This window comes from Phaseolus vulgaris, chromosome 10 (assembly GCF_000499845.2).
Source record: "Phaseolus vulgaris cultivar G19833 chromosome 10, P. vulgaris v2.0, whole genome shotgun sequence".
NCBI lineage: Eukaryota > Viridiplantae > Streptophyta > Magnoliopsida > Fabales > Fabaceae > Phaseolus > Phaseolus vulgaris.
Window position 1 is genome coordinate 36,866,969 of NC_023750.2, and position 14,618 is coordinate 36,881,586.

At 30.6% G+C, this 14,618-nt stretch overlaps 1 long non-coding RNA gene and 1 pseudogene across 1 annotated transcript; one reads left to right on the plus strand and one right to left on the minus strand.

Annotated features, from left to right (window-relative positions):
* The first annotated feature begins 2,145 nt into the window (after positions 1 to 2,145).
* LOC137818781 (uncharacterized) lies at positions 2,146 to 9,473 on the plus strand. The gene is made up of 7 exons (XR_011082140.1): positions 2,146 to 2,508; positions 2,613 to 2,793; positions 3,236 to 3,293; positions 5,904 to 6,837; positions 7,184 to 8,264; positions 8,416 to 8,488; positions 9,309 to 9,473. It is a non-coding gene; the product is annotated as an uncharacterized lncRNA (long non-coding RNA).
* Positions 9,474 to 11,814: 2,341 nt separating this feature from the next.
* Positions 11,815 to 13,007, minus strand: LOC137818000 (dihydroneopterin aldolase 2-like; annotated as a pseudogene).
* Positions 13,008 to 14,618: the final 1,611 nt, after the last annotated feature.

The following is a 14,618-nucleotide window of genomic DNA, read 5'->3' on the forward strand; positions in this document are numbered from 1 at the left end:
AATTCTTTTATCAAATAATTCTATTCTTTTGTAAATTTATATTCTCCTCTTTTATTTTTAATCATAATTTTATATTCTTATAATTTAAGAGAGGCACCTCACCTACCACTTTTGCAAAACAATCTTTATTCTATAGTGATGTGGGAAGAACGTGCATCTTACCCATATTTTGTGGCCAACTAGATACTCTTCAGACCATGCATTGATGACTTCAAGCAAACAAGCCCAACCTTTTTGTCTGCAACAATTATGTTAGGAACCAGACTTTATAGAGCAGAGTAGAGTGTGTAGGTGATTAATGCATAACAATTCTGTCCTTTTTTTTTCATTGTCTTCTTTCTTGGAATATTCATGGACCTAACTTTAGCCCAACCACATCTCCTGCTTCCCCAACAAAACAACCTTATCTCAATGTAGAATATTGTAATTCTACATACAAATTCTTTATTGTTTCATTACAAATCCACTTCCAATTCTATTCTTTATTGTTTCCTAGGTTTTACCATTCTATTTTTCCACGCTGCTTTTTCATTGCTTTGGTTTGGGATATAAAACTCATTCCACTCAATTAAATGCAACCTTTCTTCATGTCTTTCCTTTACTTTTTTAATTACAATCATGCATTTCTAAATATGTTAATATATTTAGTTGTTGACCACATGTAGAAAGAATTGCAGTTGTTGAATGTAATAGGACCATCTACGTTTTTATGTGTGGTCCAAAGGCTACTGTGTCTTTGGGAAAGTGTAACACCCTAGAACTAATGGATTTTCATCTGCTTATATTAATGTGAGATATGAAGATTTTGTGGAATTTAAATGGCAACTTATATTAATATACGTCTGTGACACTACTCCACTTTCCCAAAGGCATTAAAAGGTATTTTTATCCCATAAATTATTATTTATTTTTAAAATTAATATTAAAATAAATAAATAATTCATCAGATAATAAGTTATTATATTAAGAAATTGTTTCTGTAGTCACAGCACGAGATAAAATATTGGATTTATATGTTGTACAATATCAAAAACCAAGTTGTAAATATGGACTTTTAAATCAGTTTTCTTTCAATCACCAAACATTCTCCCCAAGATTTCAACCTTGCAAAGGGGTACCAAGGCTTATAATATATTTTAACCAGAAAGAAGAAAGGATAGTAAGATTTTAATTGGTTAAATTTTATTAAATAATTGCCTGATAGGGTTGTGAGGGGATAAAAGGCAAATTTTTTTAAGTGTTATGCGATTTTTTTTTATGTCTTTTCTTCTTTATTTTTATAATAAGATTGAAATATCGTTAAAAATGTTTTCATTCAATCATTCTTTATTATAAAAAACATCTCCAAAGTTATAGTCGGTTGTGATCAAAATTATTATAACATAAACACAAAACAAAGAGTTCATTATAAATACATAATTTAAAAATACCATAACATATAAATTCAACCCATAGACAAATATAAATAAAAAGTAAAAATAAAAGAAACCGTAAATAAAGGATTTAAACTATTCTGATGGAAAACCAACCTATAAAAGACCTCTAAAAAACCAACCTATAAAAGATCTCTAAAAATACTTATATTGTTGGGGTCATCTTTCACGTTTCTCAATTAATTTAGTAACAATCCAAACACATAGATAAAATACAAGTGAATACTGTCAAATGTAAATGAGATTATTAAACATGGTAGGAGTGACTATATCCGTAGCATAAAAATATACATATATCATAAAAAAATAAATATAGAGTTTAATTATATACTAAATAATAGATATTTCTTTAAAGCATTAAAAGAAAATAAATATTGAAGATTTAAAAAAAATGAAAACAAAAAATTGTAAAAGATGAAGATTATGGTAATATATATACAAAATAGTAAGAGAAACAACATTCTCAATTCTCAAAGAATGAGAAGCAAACCACTACAAGAAAATGTCCAATTACCCATTTTTTGAAGTAGGTAAATTTACTAAATCCATTGAAATTTTCGTAAGTAACGTTATTATGGACTCGTAGAAAGGTAAGCCCAACAACTATGTGGGTCATAAACATTTACCCACGGGTGAAGGGTGGTGGGAAAATAATAATCATGGGTAAAAGATTTGAATCAATGGGTAAAACTAAAAAAATTAAATCAAAATTCTCAACTTTTCCAAATAAGTTTGGTGCTTCTGGAATCTCGAATACATCTCTCTGTAGTTCCCAAACACAAAGCATATGCAAGAGAAACCCTAACATTTTACCCAAATCTCAGTTCTTAGAATCCAATCTCGATTTCGCACCTACTGCTGTTGTTTCTTCTGCCTTTGCTCCACCACCGAACCAGTTCCTCTGCAAGCCGCGTTTCGTTCGCGCAGGGTTTTAGAAGATGGCTGATGTCGAGGACATTCAATCTCTTGTTGTTGATAATGGAACATGAATGGTCAAGGCTGGCTTTGCAGGTGATGATGCTCCTAGAGCTGAGTTCCCCAGTATTATTGGGCATCACTAAGTACCTTCCAACAGGTTTGTACCCAACGGACCCCTTCCCCTTTACGTCATATTACCAATAAAATGGATTAGTTATGTAAGTATCGTGTGTTTACTTTATTCTCTTATTATGTATGCAGATGTGGATCTCTAAGGGTGAATATGATGAATCTGGGCCAGCTATAATTCATTGGAAATGCTTCTAAGTTGGCTTAAGTTGATCTGGATGGTTATCAAGCTCTTAATGCTCCCAATCCTGTGCCATATTTTCGTCAAGCTTGATTGACTTGTTGGATATTTGATGCTTTGGTTTTTTAATAGGTATATCTAGTTAATGAATGGATTTGTAAGTTAAGTTTGTTATATGTTTCCCCGTTAGGTTGTTGGAACAGACTTTTTATGCAGTTGGCGATGGCATTTGAACTTAGTAGGTTATAATGGACAACAAAACTTTCTTTATTCTACCAGCCAACACTTTAGATAGAACTTTGTAGATGACACCATTGGAGAAATGGGTCTATATTGTTCAAGCTTGACAGGTTATGTTTGGTTTGATTTTCCTTTTATTCTTTTTTATGATGTGGCGAAAAATTAGGTGCCTCGAGTTAGGAGGACAATAAGTTTAAGCATCCTTTTTCCTGGAGGGATTTTTGATTTATTTTCTGTTGATATTAATTGTATGCTTAATTGGTTATGTTTTGCGGTACAAAAAAAATATTTTATTTATTTATTTACATCCTTTCTCTTGTATTATGGTGAACAGATTTGACAGGATCATTTAGAAGGAAATACCTTCTAGTGTGGTTTATGAGGATGATAAGGTATTTTCTGATGCTTACCTATCTTTTGTTATTGTATTTTTCTCATTTCCCAATGTTTAGGGATGCAACTAGTTATAAATAGAGGGTATATCATATAAAATGATGTTTCAAATGACACACCTACTAGTGATGATAACAGAGAAGTTTGATATCTAAAGGAAAAAGTAATTTGCTATACAAATCCACATTTATACACGTGTTGAATTTCATATGTTGTCTTATGAATGATTGTTTTCTTTTTGTTTTCTAGTTTCAGTGAAACTTCTGACTCTTATTGTTTATGAATCTTGTTAACATTTAATTATTCTTTAGAGTCTACACTTGTTGATCAGATAAACAAGTATAATGGTTCAACTAGTGTTCCATAAGTGTCCATTTTATATCGATAATTAGAATTTGTAAGACTTTGCATTATTTTAGTTTAAGGCACCAATGATGAACCTAAATATAGTGGCAACCTATCTTTACACTTACGAAAATGAAACCATAGGTTCTAAGGCCATGTTTAGTGTTCCCATTAAGTTTTCCAATGTCTTATGAAAATGAATAACTTTGAGTGGATTCCGTTTTGCTGATATTTGGTTGAGGTGGGCTCTGACAAATCTGTGTGCCCAATGGTTTAGTACACCATCTCTTCGGGAGCAATTAAAGGTTCTGTTTTGGTTCAATATCCCAATTAAAGAAGGGTGGGTAATTCCAATTGTTAATAGTAACAGTTGTTGGGAATTTGAGTCAATACTAACAATCCTCTGCTTAATAAGTGCTTCTCTCAATTAGTTTAATGTCTCAGATAAAGGTTATGTTTCGGTTCAATAGCTCAATTAAAGAAGGGGGGTCTTCCAATTGTTAATAGTAAGAGATGTTGGAAATTTGAGTCAATATTGTCAATCCTTCCTCTGCAGTAATAAGTGCTTCTCTTATTTAGTTTATTGTCTTAGATATCTTCACTTTATAACTTTAGGAATTGTCTTACAAATATAAGATCACAATTATAAAAATATTCTCCACACTCAAAGTTCCTAGCTCTCTGTGATGATACCATTCGCAAGCTCCAACTCTAAACTCAATCCCATTAGAGCTAATTAATTAATTAGCCATAACAGTATGGGCAATATGAATTTTCTTTCTGGAATTTGCTATGCTACACTTATGTCTATTCAAATTGGCATTATTTAGATTATGAATATGAAATGTTTGGCAAATGGTCTATCAAAGGCTGGTGATACTTTTGTTGATGGAGTAGTCATAACTACAACACGAACATTGCCAAGTTAATCAGAAAGGGTTATGAATTAAACCCTAATTGAATTGAGGATATAAACAAGGTTAGTGAATTTAAAAGGTTTTTAGCATAGGGTTTTCAAAGTGGGAGATCGCATTGATGTAAAGCTTATAGAGGTATGTCATGTTATGGTTGATTTTTATGTATATAGTCCATATCTACATAATTGAGTTGATTGATGTTGTTAGTTGTTGAAATGGAAAAAGAAAATGGTAACCGTCTTTATATATAAAGAGGTCCACAAATCAATTTGGTTTTGGTGCTGTTCTTATTGAGTAAGCAAATATGAGGCCTACCTACGCCTAAATAGGCACAGCCATATTGAATGAATTGAATTTAAAACTAAATTTATTATTTTCTTGATCTTATTAAAATAATTATGATAAAAGTCTTTTATATTAAGAATGGTATAAAAATTATTATAATTTTATTTTTCATTTGAAAATTTTGTATGACTATGGTTTAAAACTAATAATATCATTCAATTGCAGTGTCTTTGGATAAAAATAATTACTGTTTACACAAAAAAATGAATCATTTTGAGTTTATATCTATTAAAATATTAATTAATTTTACCACAAACTCTTAATCTATTTCTATTAATTTTCTATTCTAATTTCGTAATTTAAGACATTCTTACTCGTGTGGAAAAGAGAATAGCTAGAGAAAAGAAAAGGCAGGAAGAGGTATTTTAATATGGAAAAACATACATTGTATAGATATTTTAATGGAGGTTGACTAGGCAAAAGGCTCAACCTTGTGTAATGGGGAAAATGAAAAAGAATTTTTAGAAACCAAATCGGGGCAAAATGAAAACGAATACTAAATAAAAGCTTCGATTGAGATGATGGAGCTTCGATTGAGAGATGAAGATTAGAATATATGGAGACGAAGAGCAAACGACTACGGTGTGTATAAAAACCATGAAACCCTATAAGTCTGTGAAAAACTACGGAAAGTATGTAAGAATATGAGAGTGTGAAAATATATTATGGGATATAAGACACTTTGGCGCAATTTAAAAAAAAAATCGTTTAGACTTCTTAGGGGTTCAAATAACTCCTCGTTAGTGCTTCTCTTTCAAGAGGTTATTATAACCCCTCTTAAAAAAAAACCCTTGTTATAATTTATTTATTTTTTGTAGTGACCATGTTCTTAAAATTTTATGTTGTTTTAAAACACTTTTGTCTGTGTCTGGACACGTGTTGTCACATGTCAAATTTAATTATTAACTAGAGTTTGATGAAAAAAGGAAAATTTATATTTTATATATATATAAACTATAGATATATATAAAAACTATACAATACATGTGGAACTTGCACCAGGTGCTTCTACTTGGTCCCAAATTCATGTCACACTTTGGGGGGGAACTTCAGCTTGTCAGCCACGTCTGGGATGGCGATCAATTCCTTGTGATTCATTTTAAACTTGTGTCAACAGGACAAGTCTCCTTTCGCTTGCGCCCTATCTGATGCTTTTCGGCTTGTAGGGTGCATGTCTGACTATGAACTGCTCCCTGAACAATGCAGAAAACTGATCGAATGAGGTTGTGTCCATCAAGGAGACCAATGAATCATTCTAGTGTCGTGCCTTCGAACGTCCCCATGAACAACTTGCAGTGCATTGTGTCTGTCCCTTCGAAGATCATCATTTGAGTATGGAAAGCCGTGATGTGGGTTTCCAGGTTTTCGGTATATGTGAAAGTGATTATGGGTGTAATGAAATTGGTTGGTATCACGACATCCATGATCGTCTGGGAGAACTGCATGGGGCGAGCCCTAACTGGAATAGGCAGGCTTTGCTCCCCTATTGTGCGTTCCCCCAAACGCTTTAGATCTCTCCGCAACTCCTCATTGGCCTTGCGTAACTCTTCGTTGTCTGTCCGCGACACATCCAACTCGACCTTGAATTGGTCTTAGCAGAATAGATTTGTCTGCATTAACCATATTATTAGCAAGAAAAAAATATTGTAGACATTATTAGTATCTATGGGACAACTTTTTAAGAGTTCAAAGCATATTCATCGCACACAAAGCATACTTATTTGTGAGGGTTATGAATTTGATGAAAGGAAATTATTCAAATCTTGATTCACTTTCCACATTTATTCTTCTTTGGTGCAGAGGATTTGGCAGAAAATGAAGGTAGGAATATGTGTATTCATACAAATGGAAATTAGATTTTGAGAACCAAAGTTGTAGGGTGGCCAGGAGGTCGGAGGAGAAGATATGTGGCATGCAAGAGACAAACTTAATCCAGGCAATTGCTTCCTGCACCCACACTTTTGAACCTGCACCCAACACAATTTCAAAAATTCCAAAAATACCTTTTATTCTGGAAATAAAAATTTGGAATAAAAAGTAATGTATTTTGGTAGATCCGGAAGAGATTATTGTGTTCTGGATATAAAAATCTGGAAAAAAAATCAAAATCTCATTCCAAATAAAAAAAATTAGAACTGAAAATAATACATTTTGAAAAATTTTATCCAGAAGAGATTATTGTGTTCGGAAAAAAGGGTCCAGAATGTAATTTTATATGTACCCATTTTTTTAAGGGTATTTTTGTTTTTTCCCTTCTAATTGGGTGCAGTGATATGGTGCAGGAATCAATTATCCTTTGTCATGTCAGCAATTTGCACAATAATGAGACCCTTATACTAGACTTATCCACGTTGGGGTGGAGAAAGTAATTGTGAGGCGGGTCCTGTTGGTGTGGATGCGAGAAGCCTGATGGTAGGGAATGAAGGAATCGCCGTGGGAATTATTGACTTTAGCATGTGAAATTAGCAATACTAATATTTAATTAGTTAAATGGAATTATAGTTATTATATAGGTTGATATGAGATTTTGTGGTTGTTACAGTAAAAATGTAAAAAAAAAATACAATAAATGTGGTATGAAAATCATATTTGATCCAATATTTTTTCAAATTCTTATATTTTCTTACCTTTTTCTTTCACTTTTATATTTTTTTAATTTTAATAATATTCTTTTGCGATGTTACATTTTTCTTTATTTTCAAATGGTGATGGTTATTTGTGGTGGTTGATAGTGAACCTTACTAATTAAATTAAGTTTTGAGTATTTTTTTTACTGGTGATGGTTGTGTTTTTGTTTGTTTATTTTTTTTAAGTCATAAAACTCAAAAAGAAACCAACTAGGTGTAAAAACGGGATAAAGAATCTTCTCATCAACTCTCTCACCAATTTTGTTTACTGGAGTGTGATATGAAAAGGAAATGTCAGTTTTTTCTTGGAACCCTACAATGTTATGCAGAGACAAATATATCTCTAGTATTTTCTAAAAAACCTAAAATGCACTTAAGATCCACATTCAACTCTTCTTCCTTTGCCCACAAACTGCATACACAAACTCCATTTCTCTTTAAACAGTGGCGACACTGCTCCATCCCTTGGCACAAGAAGGTATCTTCATCTTATTTTTTAGGACAAAATTTTTTGTAGTTTGTGATAATGTAAGAACGTAAAAATATTAAACACCACATACCCCTCGTCCCACGCACGAAACTTTTCTTTCTTTCTCTCTCCGTCTCTCCCAACTCATATTCTCTTCCTTCTCTCTTAATTTCCTCTCCCAATCTTCATCTATTGTAGAATCTGATCGCACCACATTGTAGCTGAGGAGTTAAGGAACATTTCTACCCGATCAGATTTTCAATCAAAGTAAATTCATTTTTGTTCTAAAGATCCTTTATTCTATATTTCTCCTTAGGATTTAGTCATCAATCTTGGTGAGGTTAGTTGAGAAGAGTAATCCTCTTAACTTATTCTACTATATACTGAATTTTTATTTTGTTTGGATAACTTGCATTAGGCCCTTAAATCTTACCGCTTATCCGGATTGAGAGGATAAAGTTCTAGAAGTTGCTTGGAAAACAAGCATTAAGGTAAGGGAAACTAACTTTAATTTTCAATAGTACCCTAGAATATCTGAATATGGAGGGGATGTGGTCTCAATATTCAATTTCTTTTGCAAGGATGTTGTTTATTTATATATTGTGTTTTTGTTTTTATATTTTTTAAACTTGTAAAAATATTAGATTTTGATAGTTTGGAAGTTAAATATTGTTTTTGACGTTGGAAAGGTTCTTGAATGTTATGAATTTTAAAATGTTATGTGATTGAGTGATATGTATTATATATGAATGATGAAAATTATATGAAATTGTGTCATATATTTGGAATAATGTATGAGTTGTTATTTCATGACATTCAGTATGAAAAATCTATGTTTAGTAGCGATCATCTAGCTTCACTGATAATCTAAGTCATATAGATTAAGATATCAGGTGGTAAGAAGTTGAGAGAGAGTTCATACACATCGGGTCCCGTTGTAGACATTCGGTATTGGATGTTTGAACTTACCCTGATCCTTTCACTTAGATTCGTTGGTAACCTTTGGATTAGGTGTTAATCTTTGGTATGGGCATACTTAATGAGTCTTTCGGAAGACGATGAATTCATGTGTAGTCAGTGGGATTGAAATGAAATCTAATGTCTGTGATTGAAAATACATTCATGTGTGGTCTATATTAATGGTGAAATTGGTATTGCAATTTTATATGACAACATTTAAAGAAATGTTTATAAATTATTAGTTTGATTGGTTGTTTTTGTATGAATTAGATATGTTATGAAATTTCTTGTCATTAACTTACCCTTGCTTTTTCTTGTTGTGTTTGAACTTCGATGACTCTACACGAGCAGATGATCATACATGTGTCGGAGGATCTGAAGAGCTTTAGGGTGTTGTTTTGAAACTTATATTGTAAATATTTGTATTTCTATAAGCTCTAATAATATATTATGAATGTTTTGAAAAACTTTAAATTTGTATAGAAATATGTATGACTTGTATTGTAATACTTTTGGGATGCCACACTTTTAAATTTATTGTTTATAGAAATTCTTTAATATTTGTATTTCAAAATTTAACTTCTCATTTTTATAATTTTTGTTTAAATTTTAATTTATTTGATATTTTTAAATAAAATAAGAAGTTGTTCCCCTTTACATAAAAGAACGAAGATGTGATTGTTATTTACTGAAAACATAAAAAATAAAAAATATATATATTTAAACATTAGAGGAAAAAATGAATATTACTTTATAAAAAATATAAAGAATAAAATGACTATATTTTAAAACTAGAACACGTAGTGTCATCATCAATAAATAGGTTGAAGTGAAGAATACCCATAATTAAATCTGAAGCTATTTTATGTTATTAAATATATTGATAATAATATCTTGTTTATGGATTTAATATTTATATAATATTGAAATGTAAATTTGTTTAAGATTATACGAAAAGGTTTTATATATTTCATTATTCCTTTTAGTATAAATATATTGTTAGTTGAAATATTTATTTTCAAAATGTACATCTGTTAATTTTAGTATACTTATGACATAATATCAAATAATATAATTAGACATTCTTAATATAAACCCTTTGAAATATTTAGCCTAAAATACTACTTTTTAAATATTTATTACAATTAATATTTTTTGTGATCAACTATTATTTCTAGAAGAAGAAAAAAAAATACATAAAACTGACAGTTACTGTATTTTATTCTCAAGTACCCAATATTTATTTATTTATTTTAAAATATTACAATGTCATTTCTTTTATATATATATATATATATTACGTTTTGAAAATATAAATATATATCAAATCCCTTAAGACAGCATTGTTATTTTAATAATTATATTTAAAATATTATTTACTTTGGAATTTGATATAAAGACATTCAGTTTTAGATAACAATGTATCTTTAACAAATTTATAATGATAAAATAAATTAAAGAATACAATTGTGATTTAAGAGGATATAAAATTACGGGTGAAAATATGGATTGGCTCGTCTCAAATTTAACCTGTAAAATGTTGGTCGGGTTGGTCCTTCCTACACAAAAAGTGCAAGCTCATTTTACTGGTATGCCCTGTATAAGAGGTAACCTGGAGCGGACCAACCTGCGTAAAGAAAATATTTAAAAAAAAATTAATTATAAAAAAATATTTTTGCTACTGAAAAATTAAAATTTTAATATTGTTTTAATGCATTCAATTAAGATTAAAGACATTCAAGTATGAGGATTGTTAGAAGGTTTGATTAAAAATAATTAAAGTTTTGTTTTGCATATTTTCCTTCTATATGTAATTGTTCAAGAGTATTTTATCAAAGTTTTGCTACAAAATATTGTAATGAAATCTCTTCTTTATATTATTTTTTATTAACAAATTTTAAATGTAAAACTTTACATAAAACTAAATTCACTTTTATTTTTAACATTAACCTTTTCAGATGATTAAAATAATATATATATATTTTGTACATTAAATTTATTTTATTTTTTAAATAAAATAAAATAAAGATCACATTGCAAGAATAATATGTGAGTGAGATATGATTTTTTTAATTAGAAAAAAATAAAATAGTTATATTTTTATTTATGTGGGCCAGTAGGCCAATCCGTCCCACTATTAGTTCGCACGTGTTGCGAGTTATACGGGACGAACCTAAACGAGTCAGTGGACTAGATTAGTAAATTAGGAACGAACCTAAACGGATCACAGAATAGATTAATGAATTCGTTCCACAACTTTTAATAACAAACCATTAATCGATTTACATAGTCCTCCACACCTTATTATCTCCTGGTATAAAACAATATTATTGTTCTATTCTCAAAATCCTCAACCCACAAGGAAATGTCAAGTACCATTTTTTTTCCATCATAAATGATTAGGTGGTGTAAAATTATAGTAATCCCAACTAATCTTGTCATTTCTTGTGATCAAGGGTCATTATATCACATTTAATCAAGTTTAATTAATCATGTGACGTATAAATAAGTATTATTAATTAAAAAAACTCCATGTCGATCCATAGAAACCATAAATACTTTGTACAGGTTTTTATATGAACTTCTTTATCAATAACCATAAGATAAAAAAAATCATAATAGTTATTTCCAATTCACTTCTTTAAATTTTTATTTTTTTTGTAAAAAAGTTAATTTTACTTTTTTTTCCTTTATAAAAGTACTTTCTATTTGTTTTATCCGGAAAGACCTTAGATGTTCTATTTTATAAAAATAGAAATTATAAAATATTTTTTAAATAAACAACAACAATGAACATAAACCACATAAAACTAAAAAAGACCAACAAGAACATGAGACATGATTAAATGTAAAAGATCTAATTTAACAAATGAGTTTTGCCTCTAAGTATCTCAACACCTAAGTAATCAACTGAACCCTGAACTGAAACTTAAGGCTTTCCAATCTTCACTCGAATAGCAGATATTTGTTTGTGATCTGTGAGAGTCTCATCGCTGCAATTTTTTGAGCTACTGATTCCATAAGATTTTGAGGTGACCCTTCAACAATTTCCTTAGCTATACTGCATCACCAATCATATATACACAGGCCTGTTAATAGCATTACACTTATATGAGAAGAAGTTTCTGCAATGATTCAAATGATGACACTCACTCAGATATGTAGTAGTATCTGATAAGTTATCAGATTTGGCAGCTTCTTTGAGATCCTTCCATGCATCAATATCTTCTACCAAGGAGATGAGACCTAGAGAACTATTGAAGTCTTCTTCTCCTTCCTTCGGCCGGTCAGGTGACTGGGTGATGAACTGGAGTTCCTCTCGTCTTCGTGCTTCTTCCTCGACACTCGGTCTCGAGTGAACACCGGATGGTGGGGTACCTGCGAAGGCATTCCGACGTTCAAGTCAGTAAAGCAGGTGATGGTGTTCTGCTAGGTGAACAGTAATAAATCACATACCTTACTCCTTGGGATGCGTGCTATTTATATTATTCTAATGGACCTACCTTATTGGACCCGTTTATCGAGGTGGATACAACTTAGTGTTGTATTACCTAATTCTTAATGGTAAATTAACTTCACTGACCTTGGTTTGAGTGTTAGTGATAATTAGGGTTGGCCGTCGGCCGAGTTTCCCTGGTATGCGTCGGCCATCGGCCAGATTTATCTGGTCTTGGTCGTTTCGGCCACATCTTCTAAGGTCTCGGCCATATAGGTCGTTGGTCTCGTCGTTCGGTCAAGTCTCTCAGATCTCGACCGGCAATTATTCCTTTGATCTCGGTCAGGTTGACCCGGTCTCGAACAGGCAGGTGGATCTCGAACAGAGAGACCAGGGGTCGGCCTCGCCCATACTGGTTCAATATCTACCAAGAATTTTTTACTTAACTTCCTCTCTTCAGCCAATGCTCCATGAAAACCATGGAATGATAATCTCCTCAGGAAGAGTTTGTCTCCCCATATCAGTGCCTCAGATTCCATTATGTCTGCTGAAATTAATGGCATGTAAAAGTGCAGAGACACTTTTTATTTATAAAGAAATGTAACCATGACTCGTGTTCTTTGTCTAATGTAATAAACTTCAAACAAAAATTTAAAAATAAAATGATGCATCCACAGAGGAACATCTTGGTTTTTTAAATCATGTCATATCCGAAGAAGATTGCTTGTTGAATTTTATAATACCGCGCGCACGTTCTAATCAGCCAACCTATATGCTCGCTATGATGATAAGTAAAAATTTAATTTTTACAAGAATTATGATATAGGTTAAAATCCAATACAAATTTCTTCATATTATAACGGTTAAAAGTAGAAAAAAAAAATATTTTAATAAAATATGGGTGTATATATATATATACATGAAGAAATGGAGAAATTTTAAAAGTTTGTAAACTGATATTTTTGATATTTTTCTTTAATTTGTGTATGAAAGAGTATTTAAATGTTGTGTTTTTAAATATATTTTAGTACTTCAAAAAATGACTCTTTCACTTCGATGTATTGTGATAGGAATAGGGGTAGGGCATTTTTTATGTATCAAACAAAATAATTAAGTTTTATTATTTTTTTAGTCTTTATAATTTATTTATTTTTTAGTTTATACATGTAACTCTTAGGCCACATTGCATAACATATGGTGGGGTGTTTTTTATTCACTACCAAGCAGTTTACATAATAAACCATTACGTGTATGCTTCATTGTTATTGAATGCGGTTGGGGCCATAGAATTATTGAAATTATTCTTCTCCTTTCTTGGTTGATCAGTCGGATTGTACTTCAATTTCTCTCCATACAAGCTCTTCCCTCTACACTACTCATTCCACCTCTCAATCTTCTCGTAACCGAGACTCAGATGGTATCTGCAGAAGATACTTTGATGCTCAAGTCAGATTTAGTATTTGACACTCGGTATGCTCAATATTGTATATTGACATACCTAATTCTTGAAATTTGTGCTATTTATATTATTTTAGTAGACCTTTCTTATTAGACCAGATTAAAGAGTTTGTGTCGTGTTTAGAAGTGTATTATTTAGCTCTTGATTGTTGATTAGTCACACTAACTCTGCTTAAGCGTAATTGGATTTGTGGTGTCGGTCGACGCAATGACAAAGACCGAAACATGGTATCGCTCGTGCGGACCTCACAAGTATATTAGTATTTAATAAATAATATCTAGTAAATATCTATTTTTTAAGTACTAGGTTTGTACAATTATTATTAATAATAAATTATTCATACATTTAAATATAAAATATATTTAATTCATGCACAACAAATTTTTAACACAATTTTTTTTTATCATTTTATGCTAAAAAAAATAAATAAAAAATTCTAAACCCTAAGTTTTAAAAAACTACTCATATATCGTTATAGTCATCTACAACTTCCGTGTATTTTTTTTATGCTTAATTCATCATTTTCCTGACAAATTATATTTAAAATAAAATTTTAACAATGTTTGATTCTTAAATAAAGTCGTTCTTAGGTAGCATCATTTAAAAAAAAAAAAAAAAACCAAAATCGTGAGTTCACATAACGATTTTAGTGTAAGTTGTCATCTAAAATAAAAGAGTGAAGTCGTATCCTTAAAATACAATTGATCAATTTTTGTAATATTTTTAAAATTTTCCTATTCTCATATACTTAAGGTCTTATAATTAC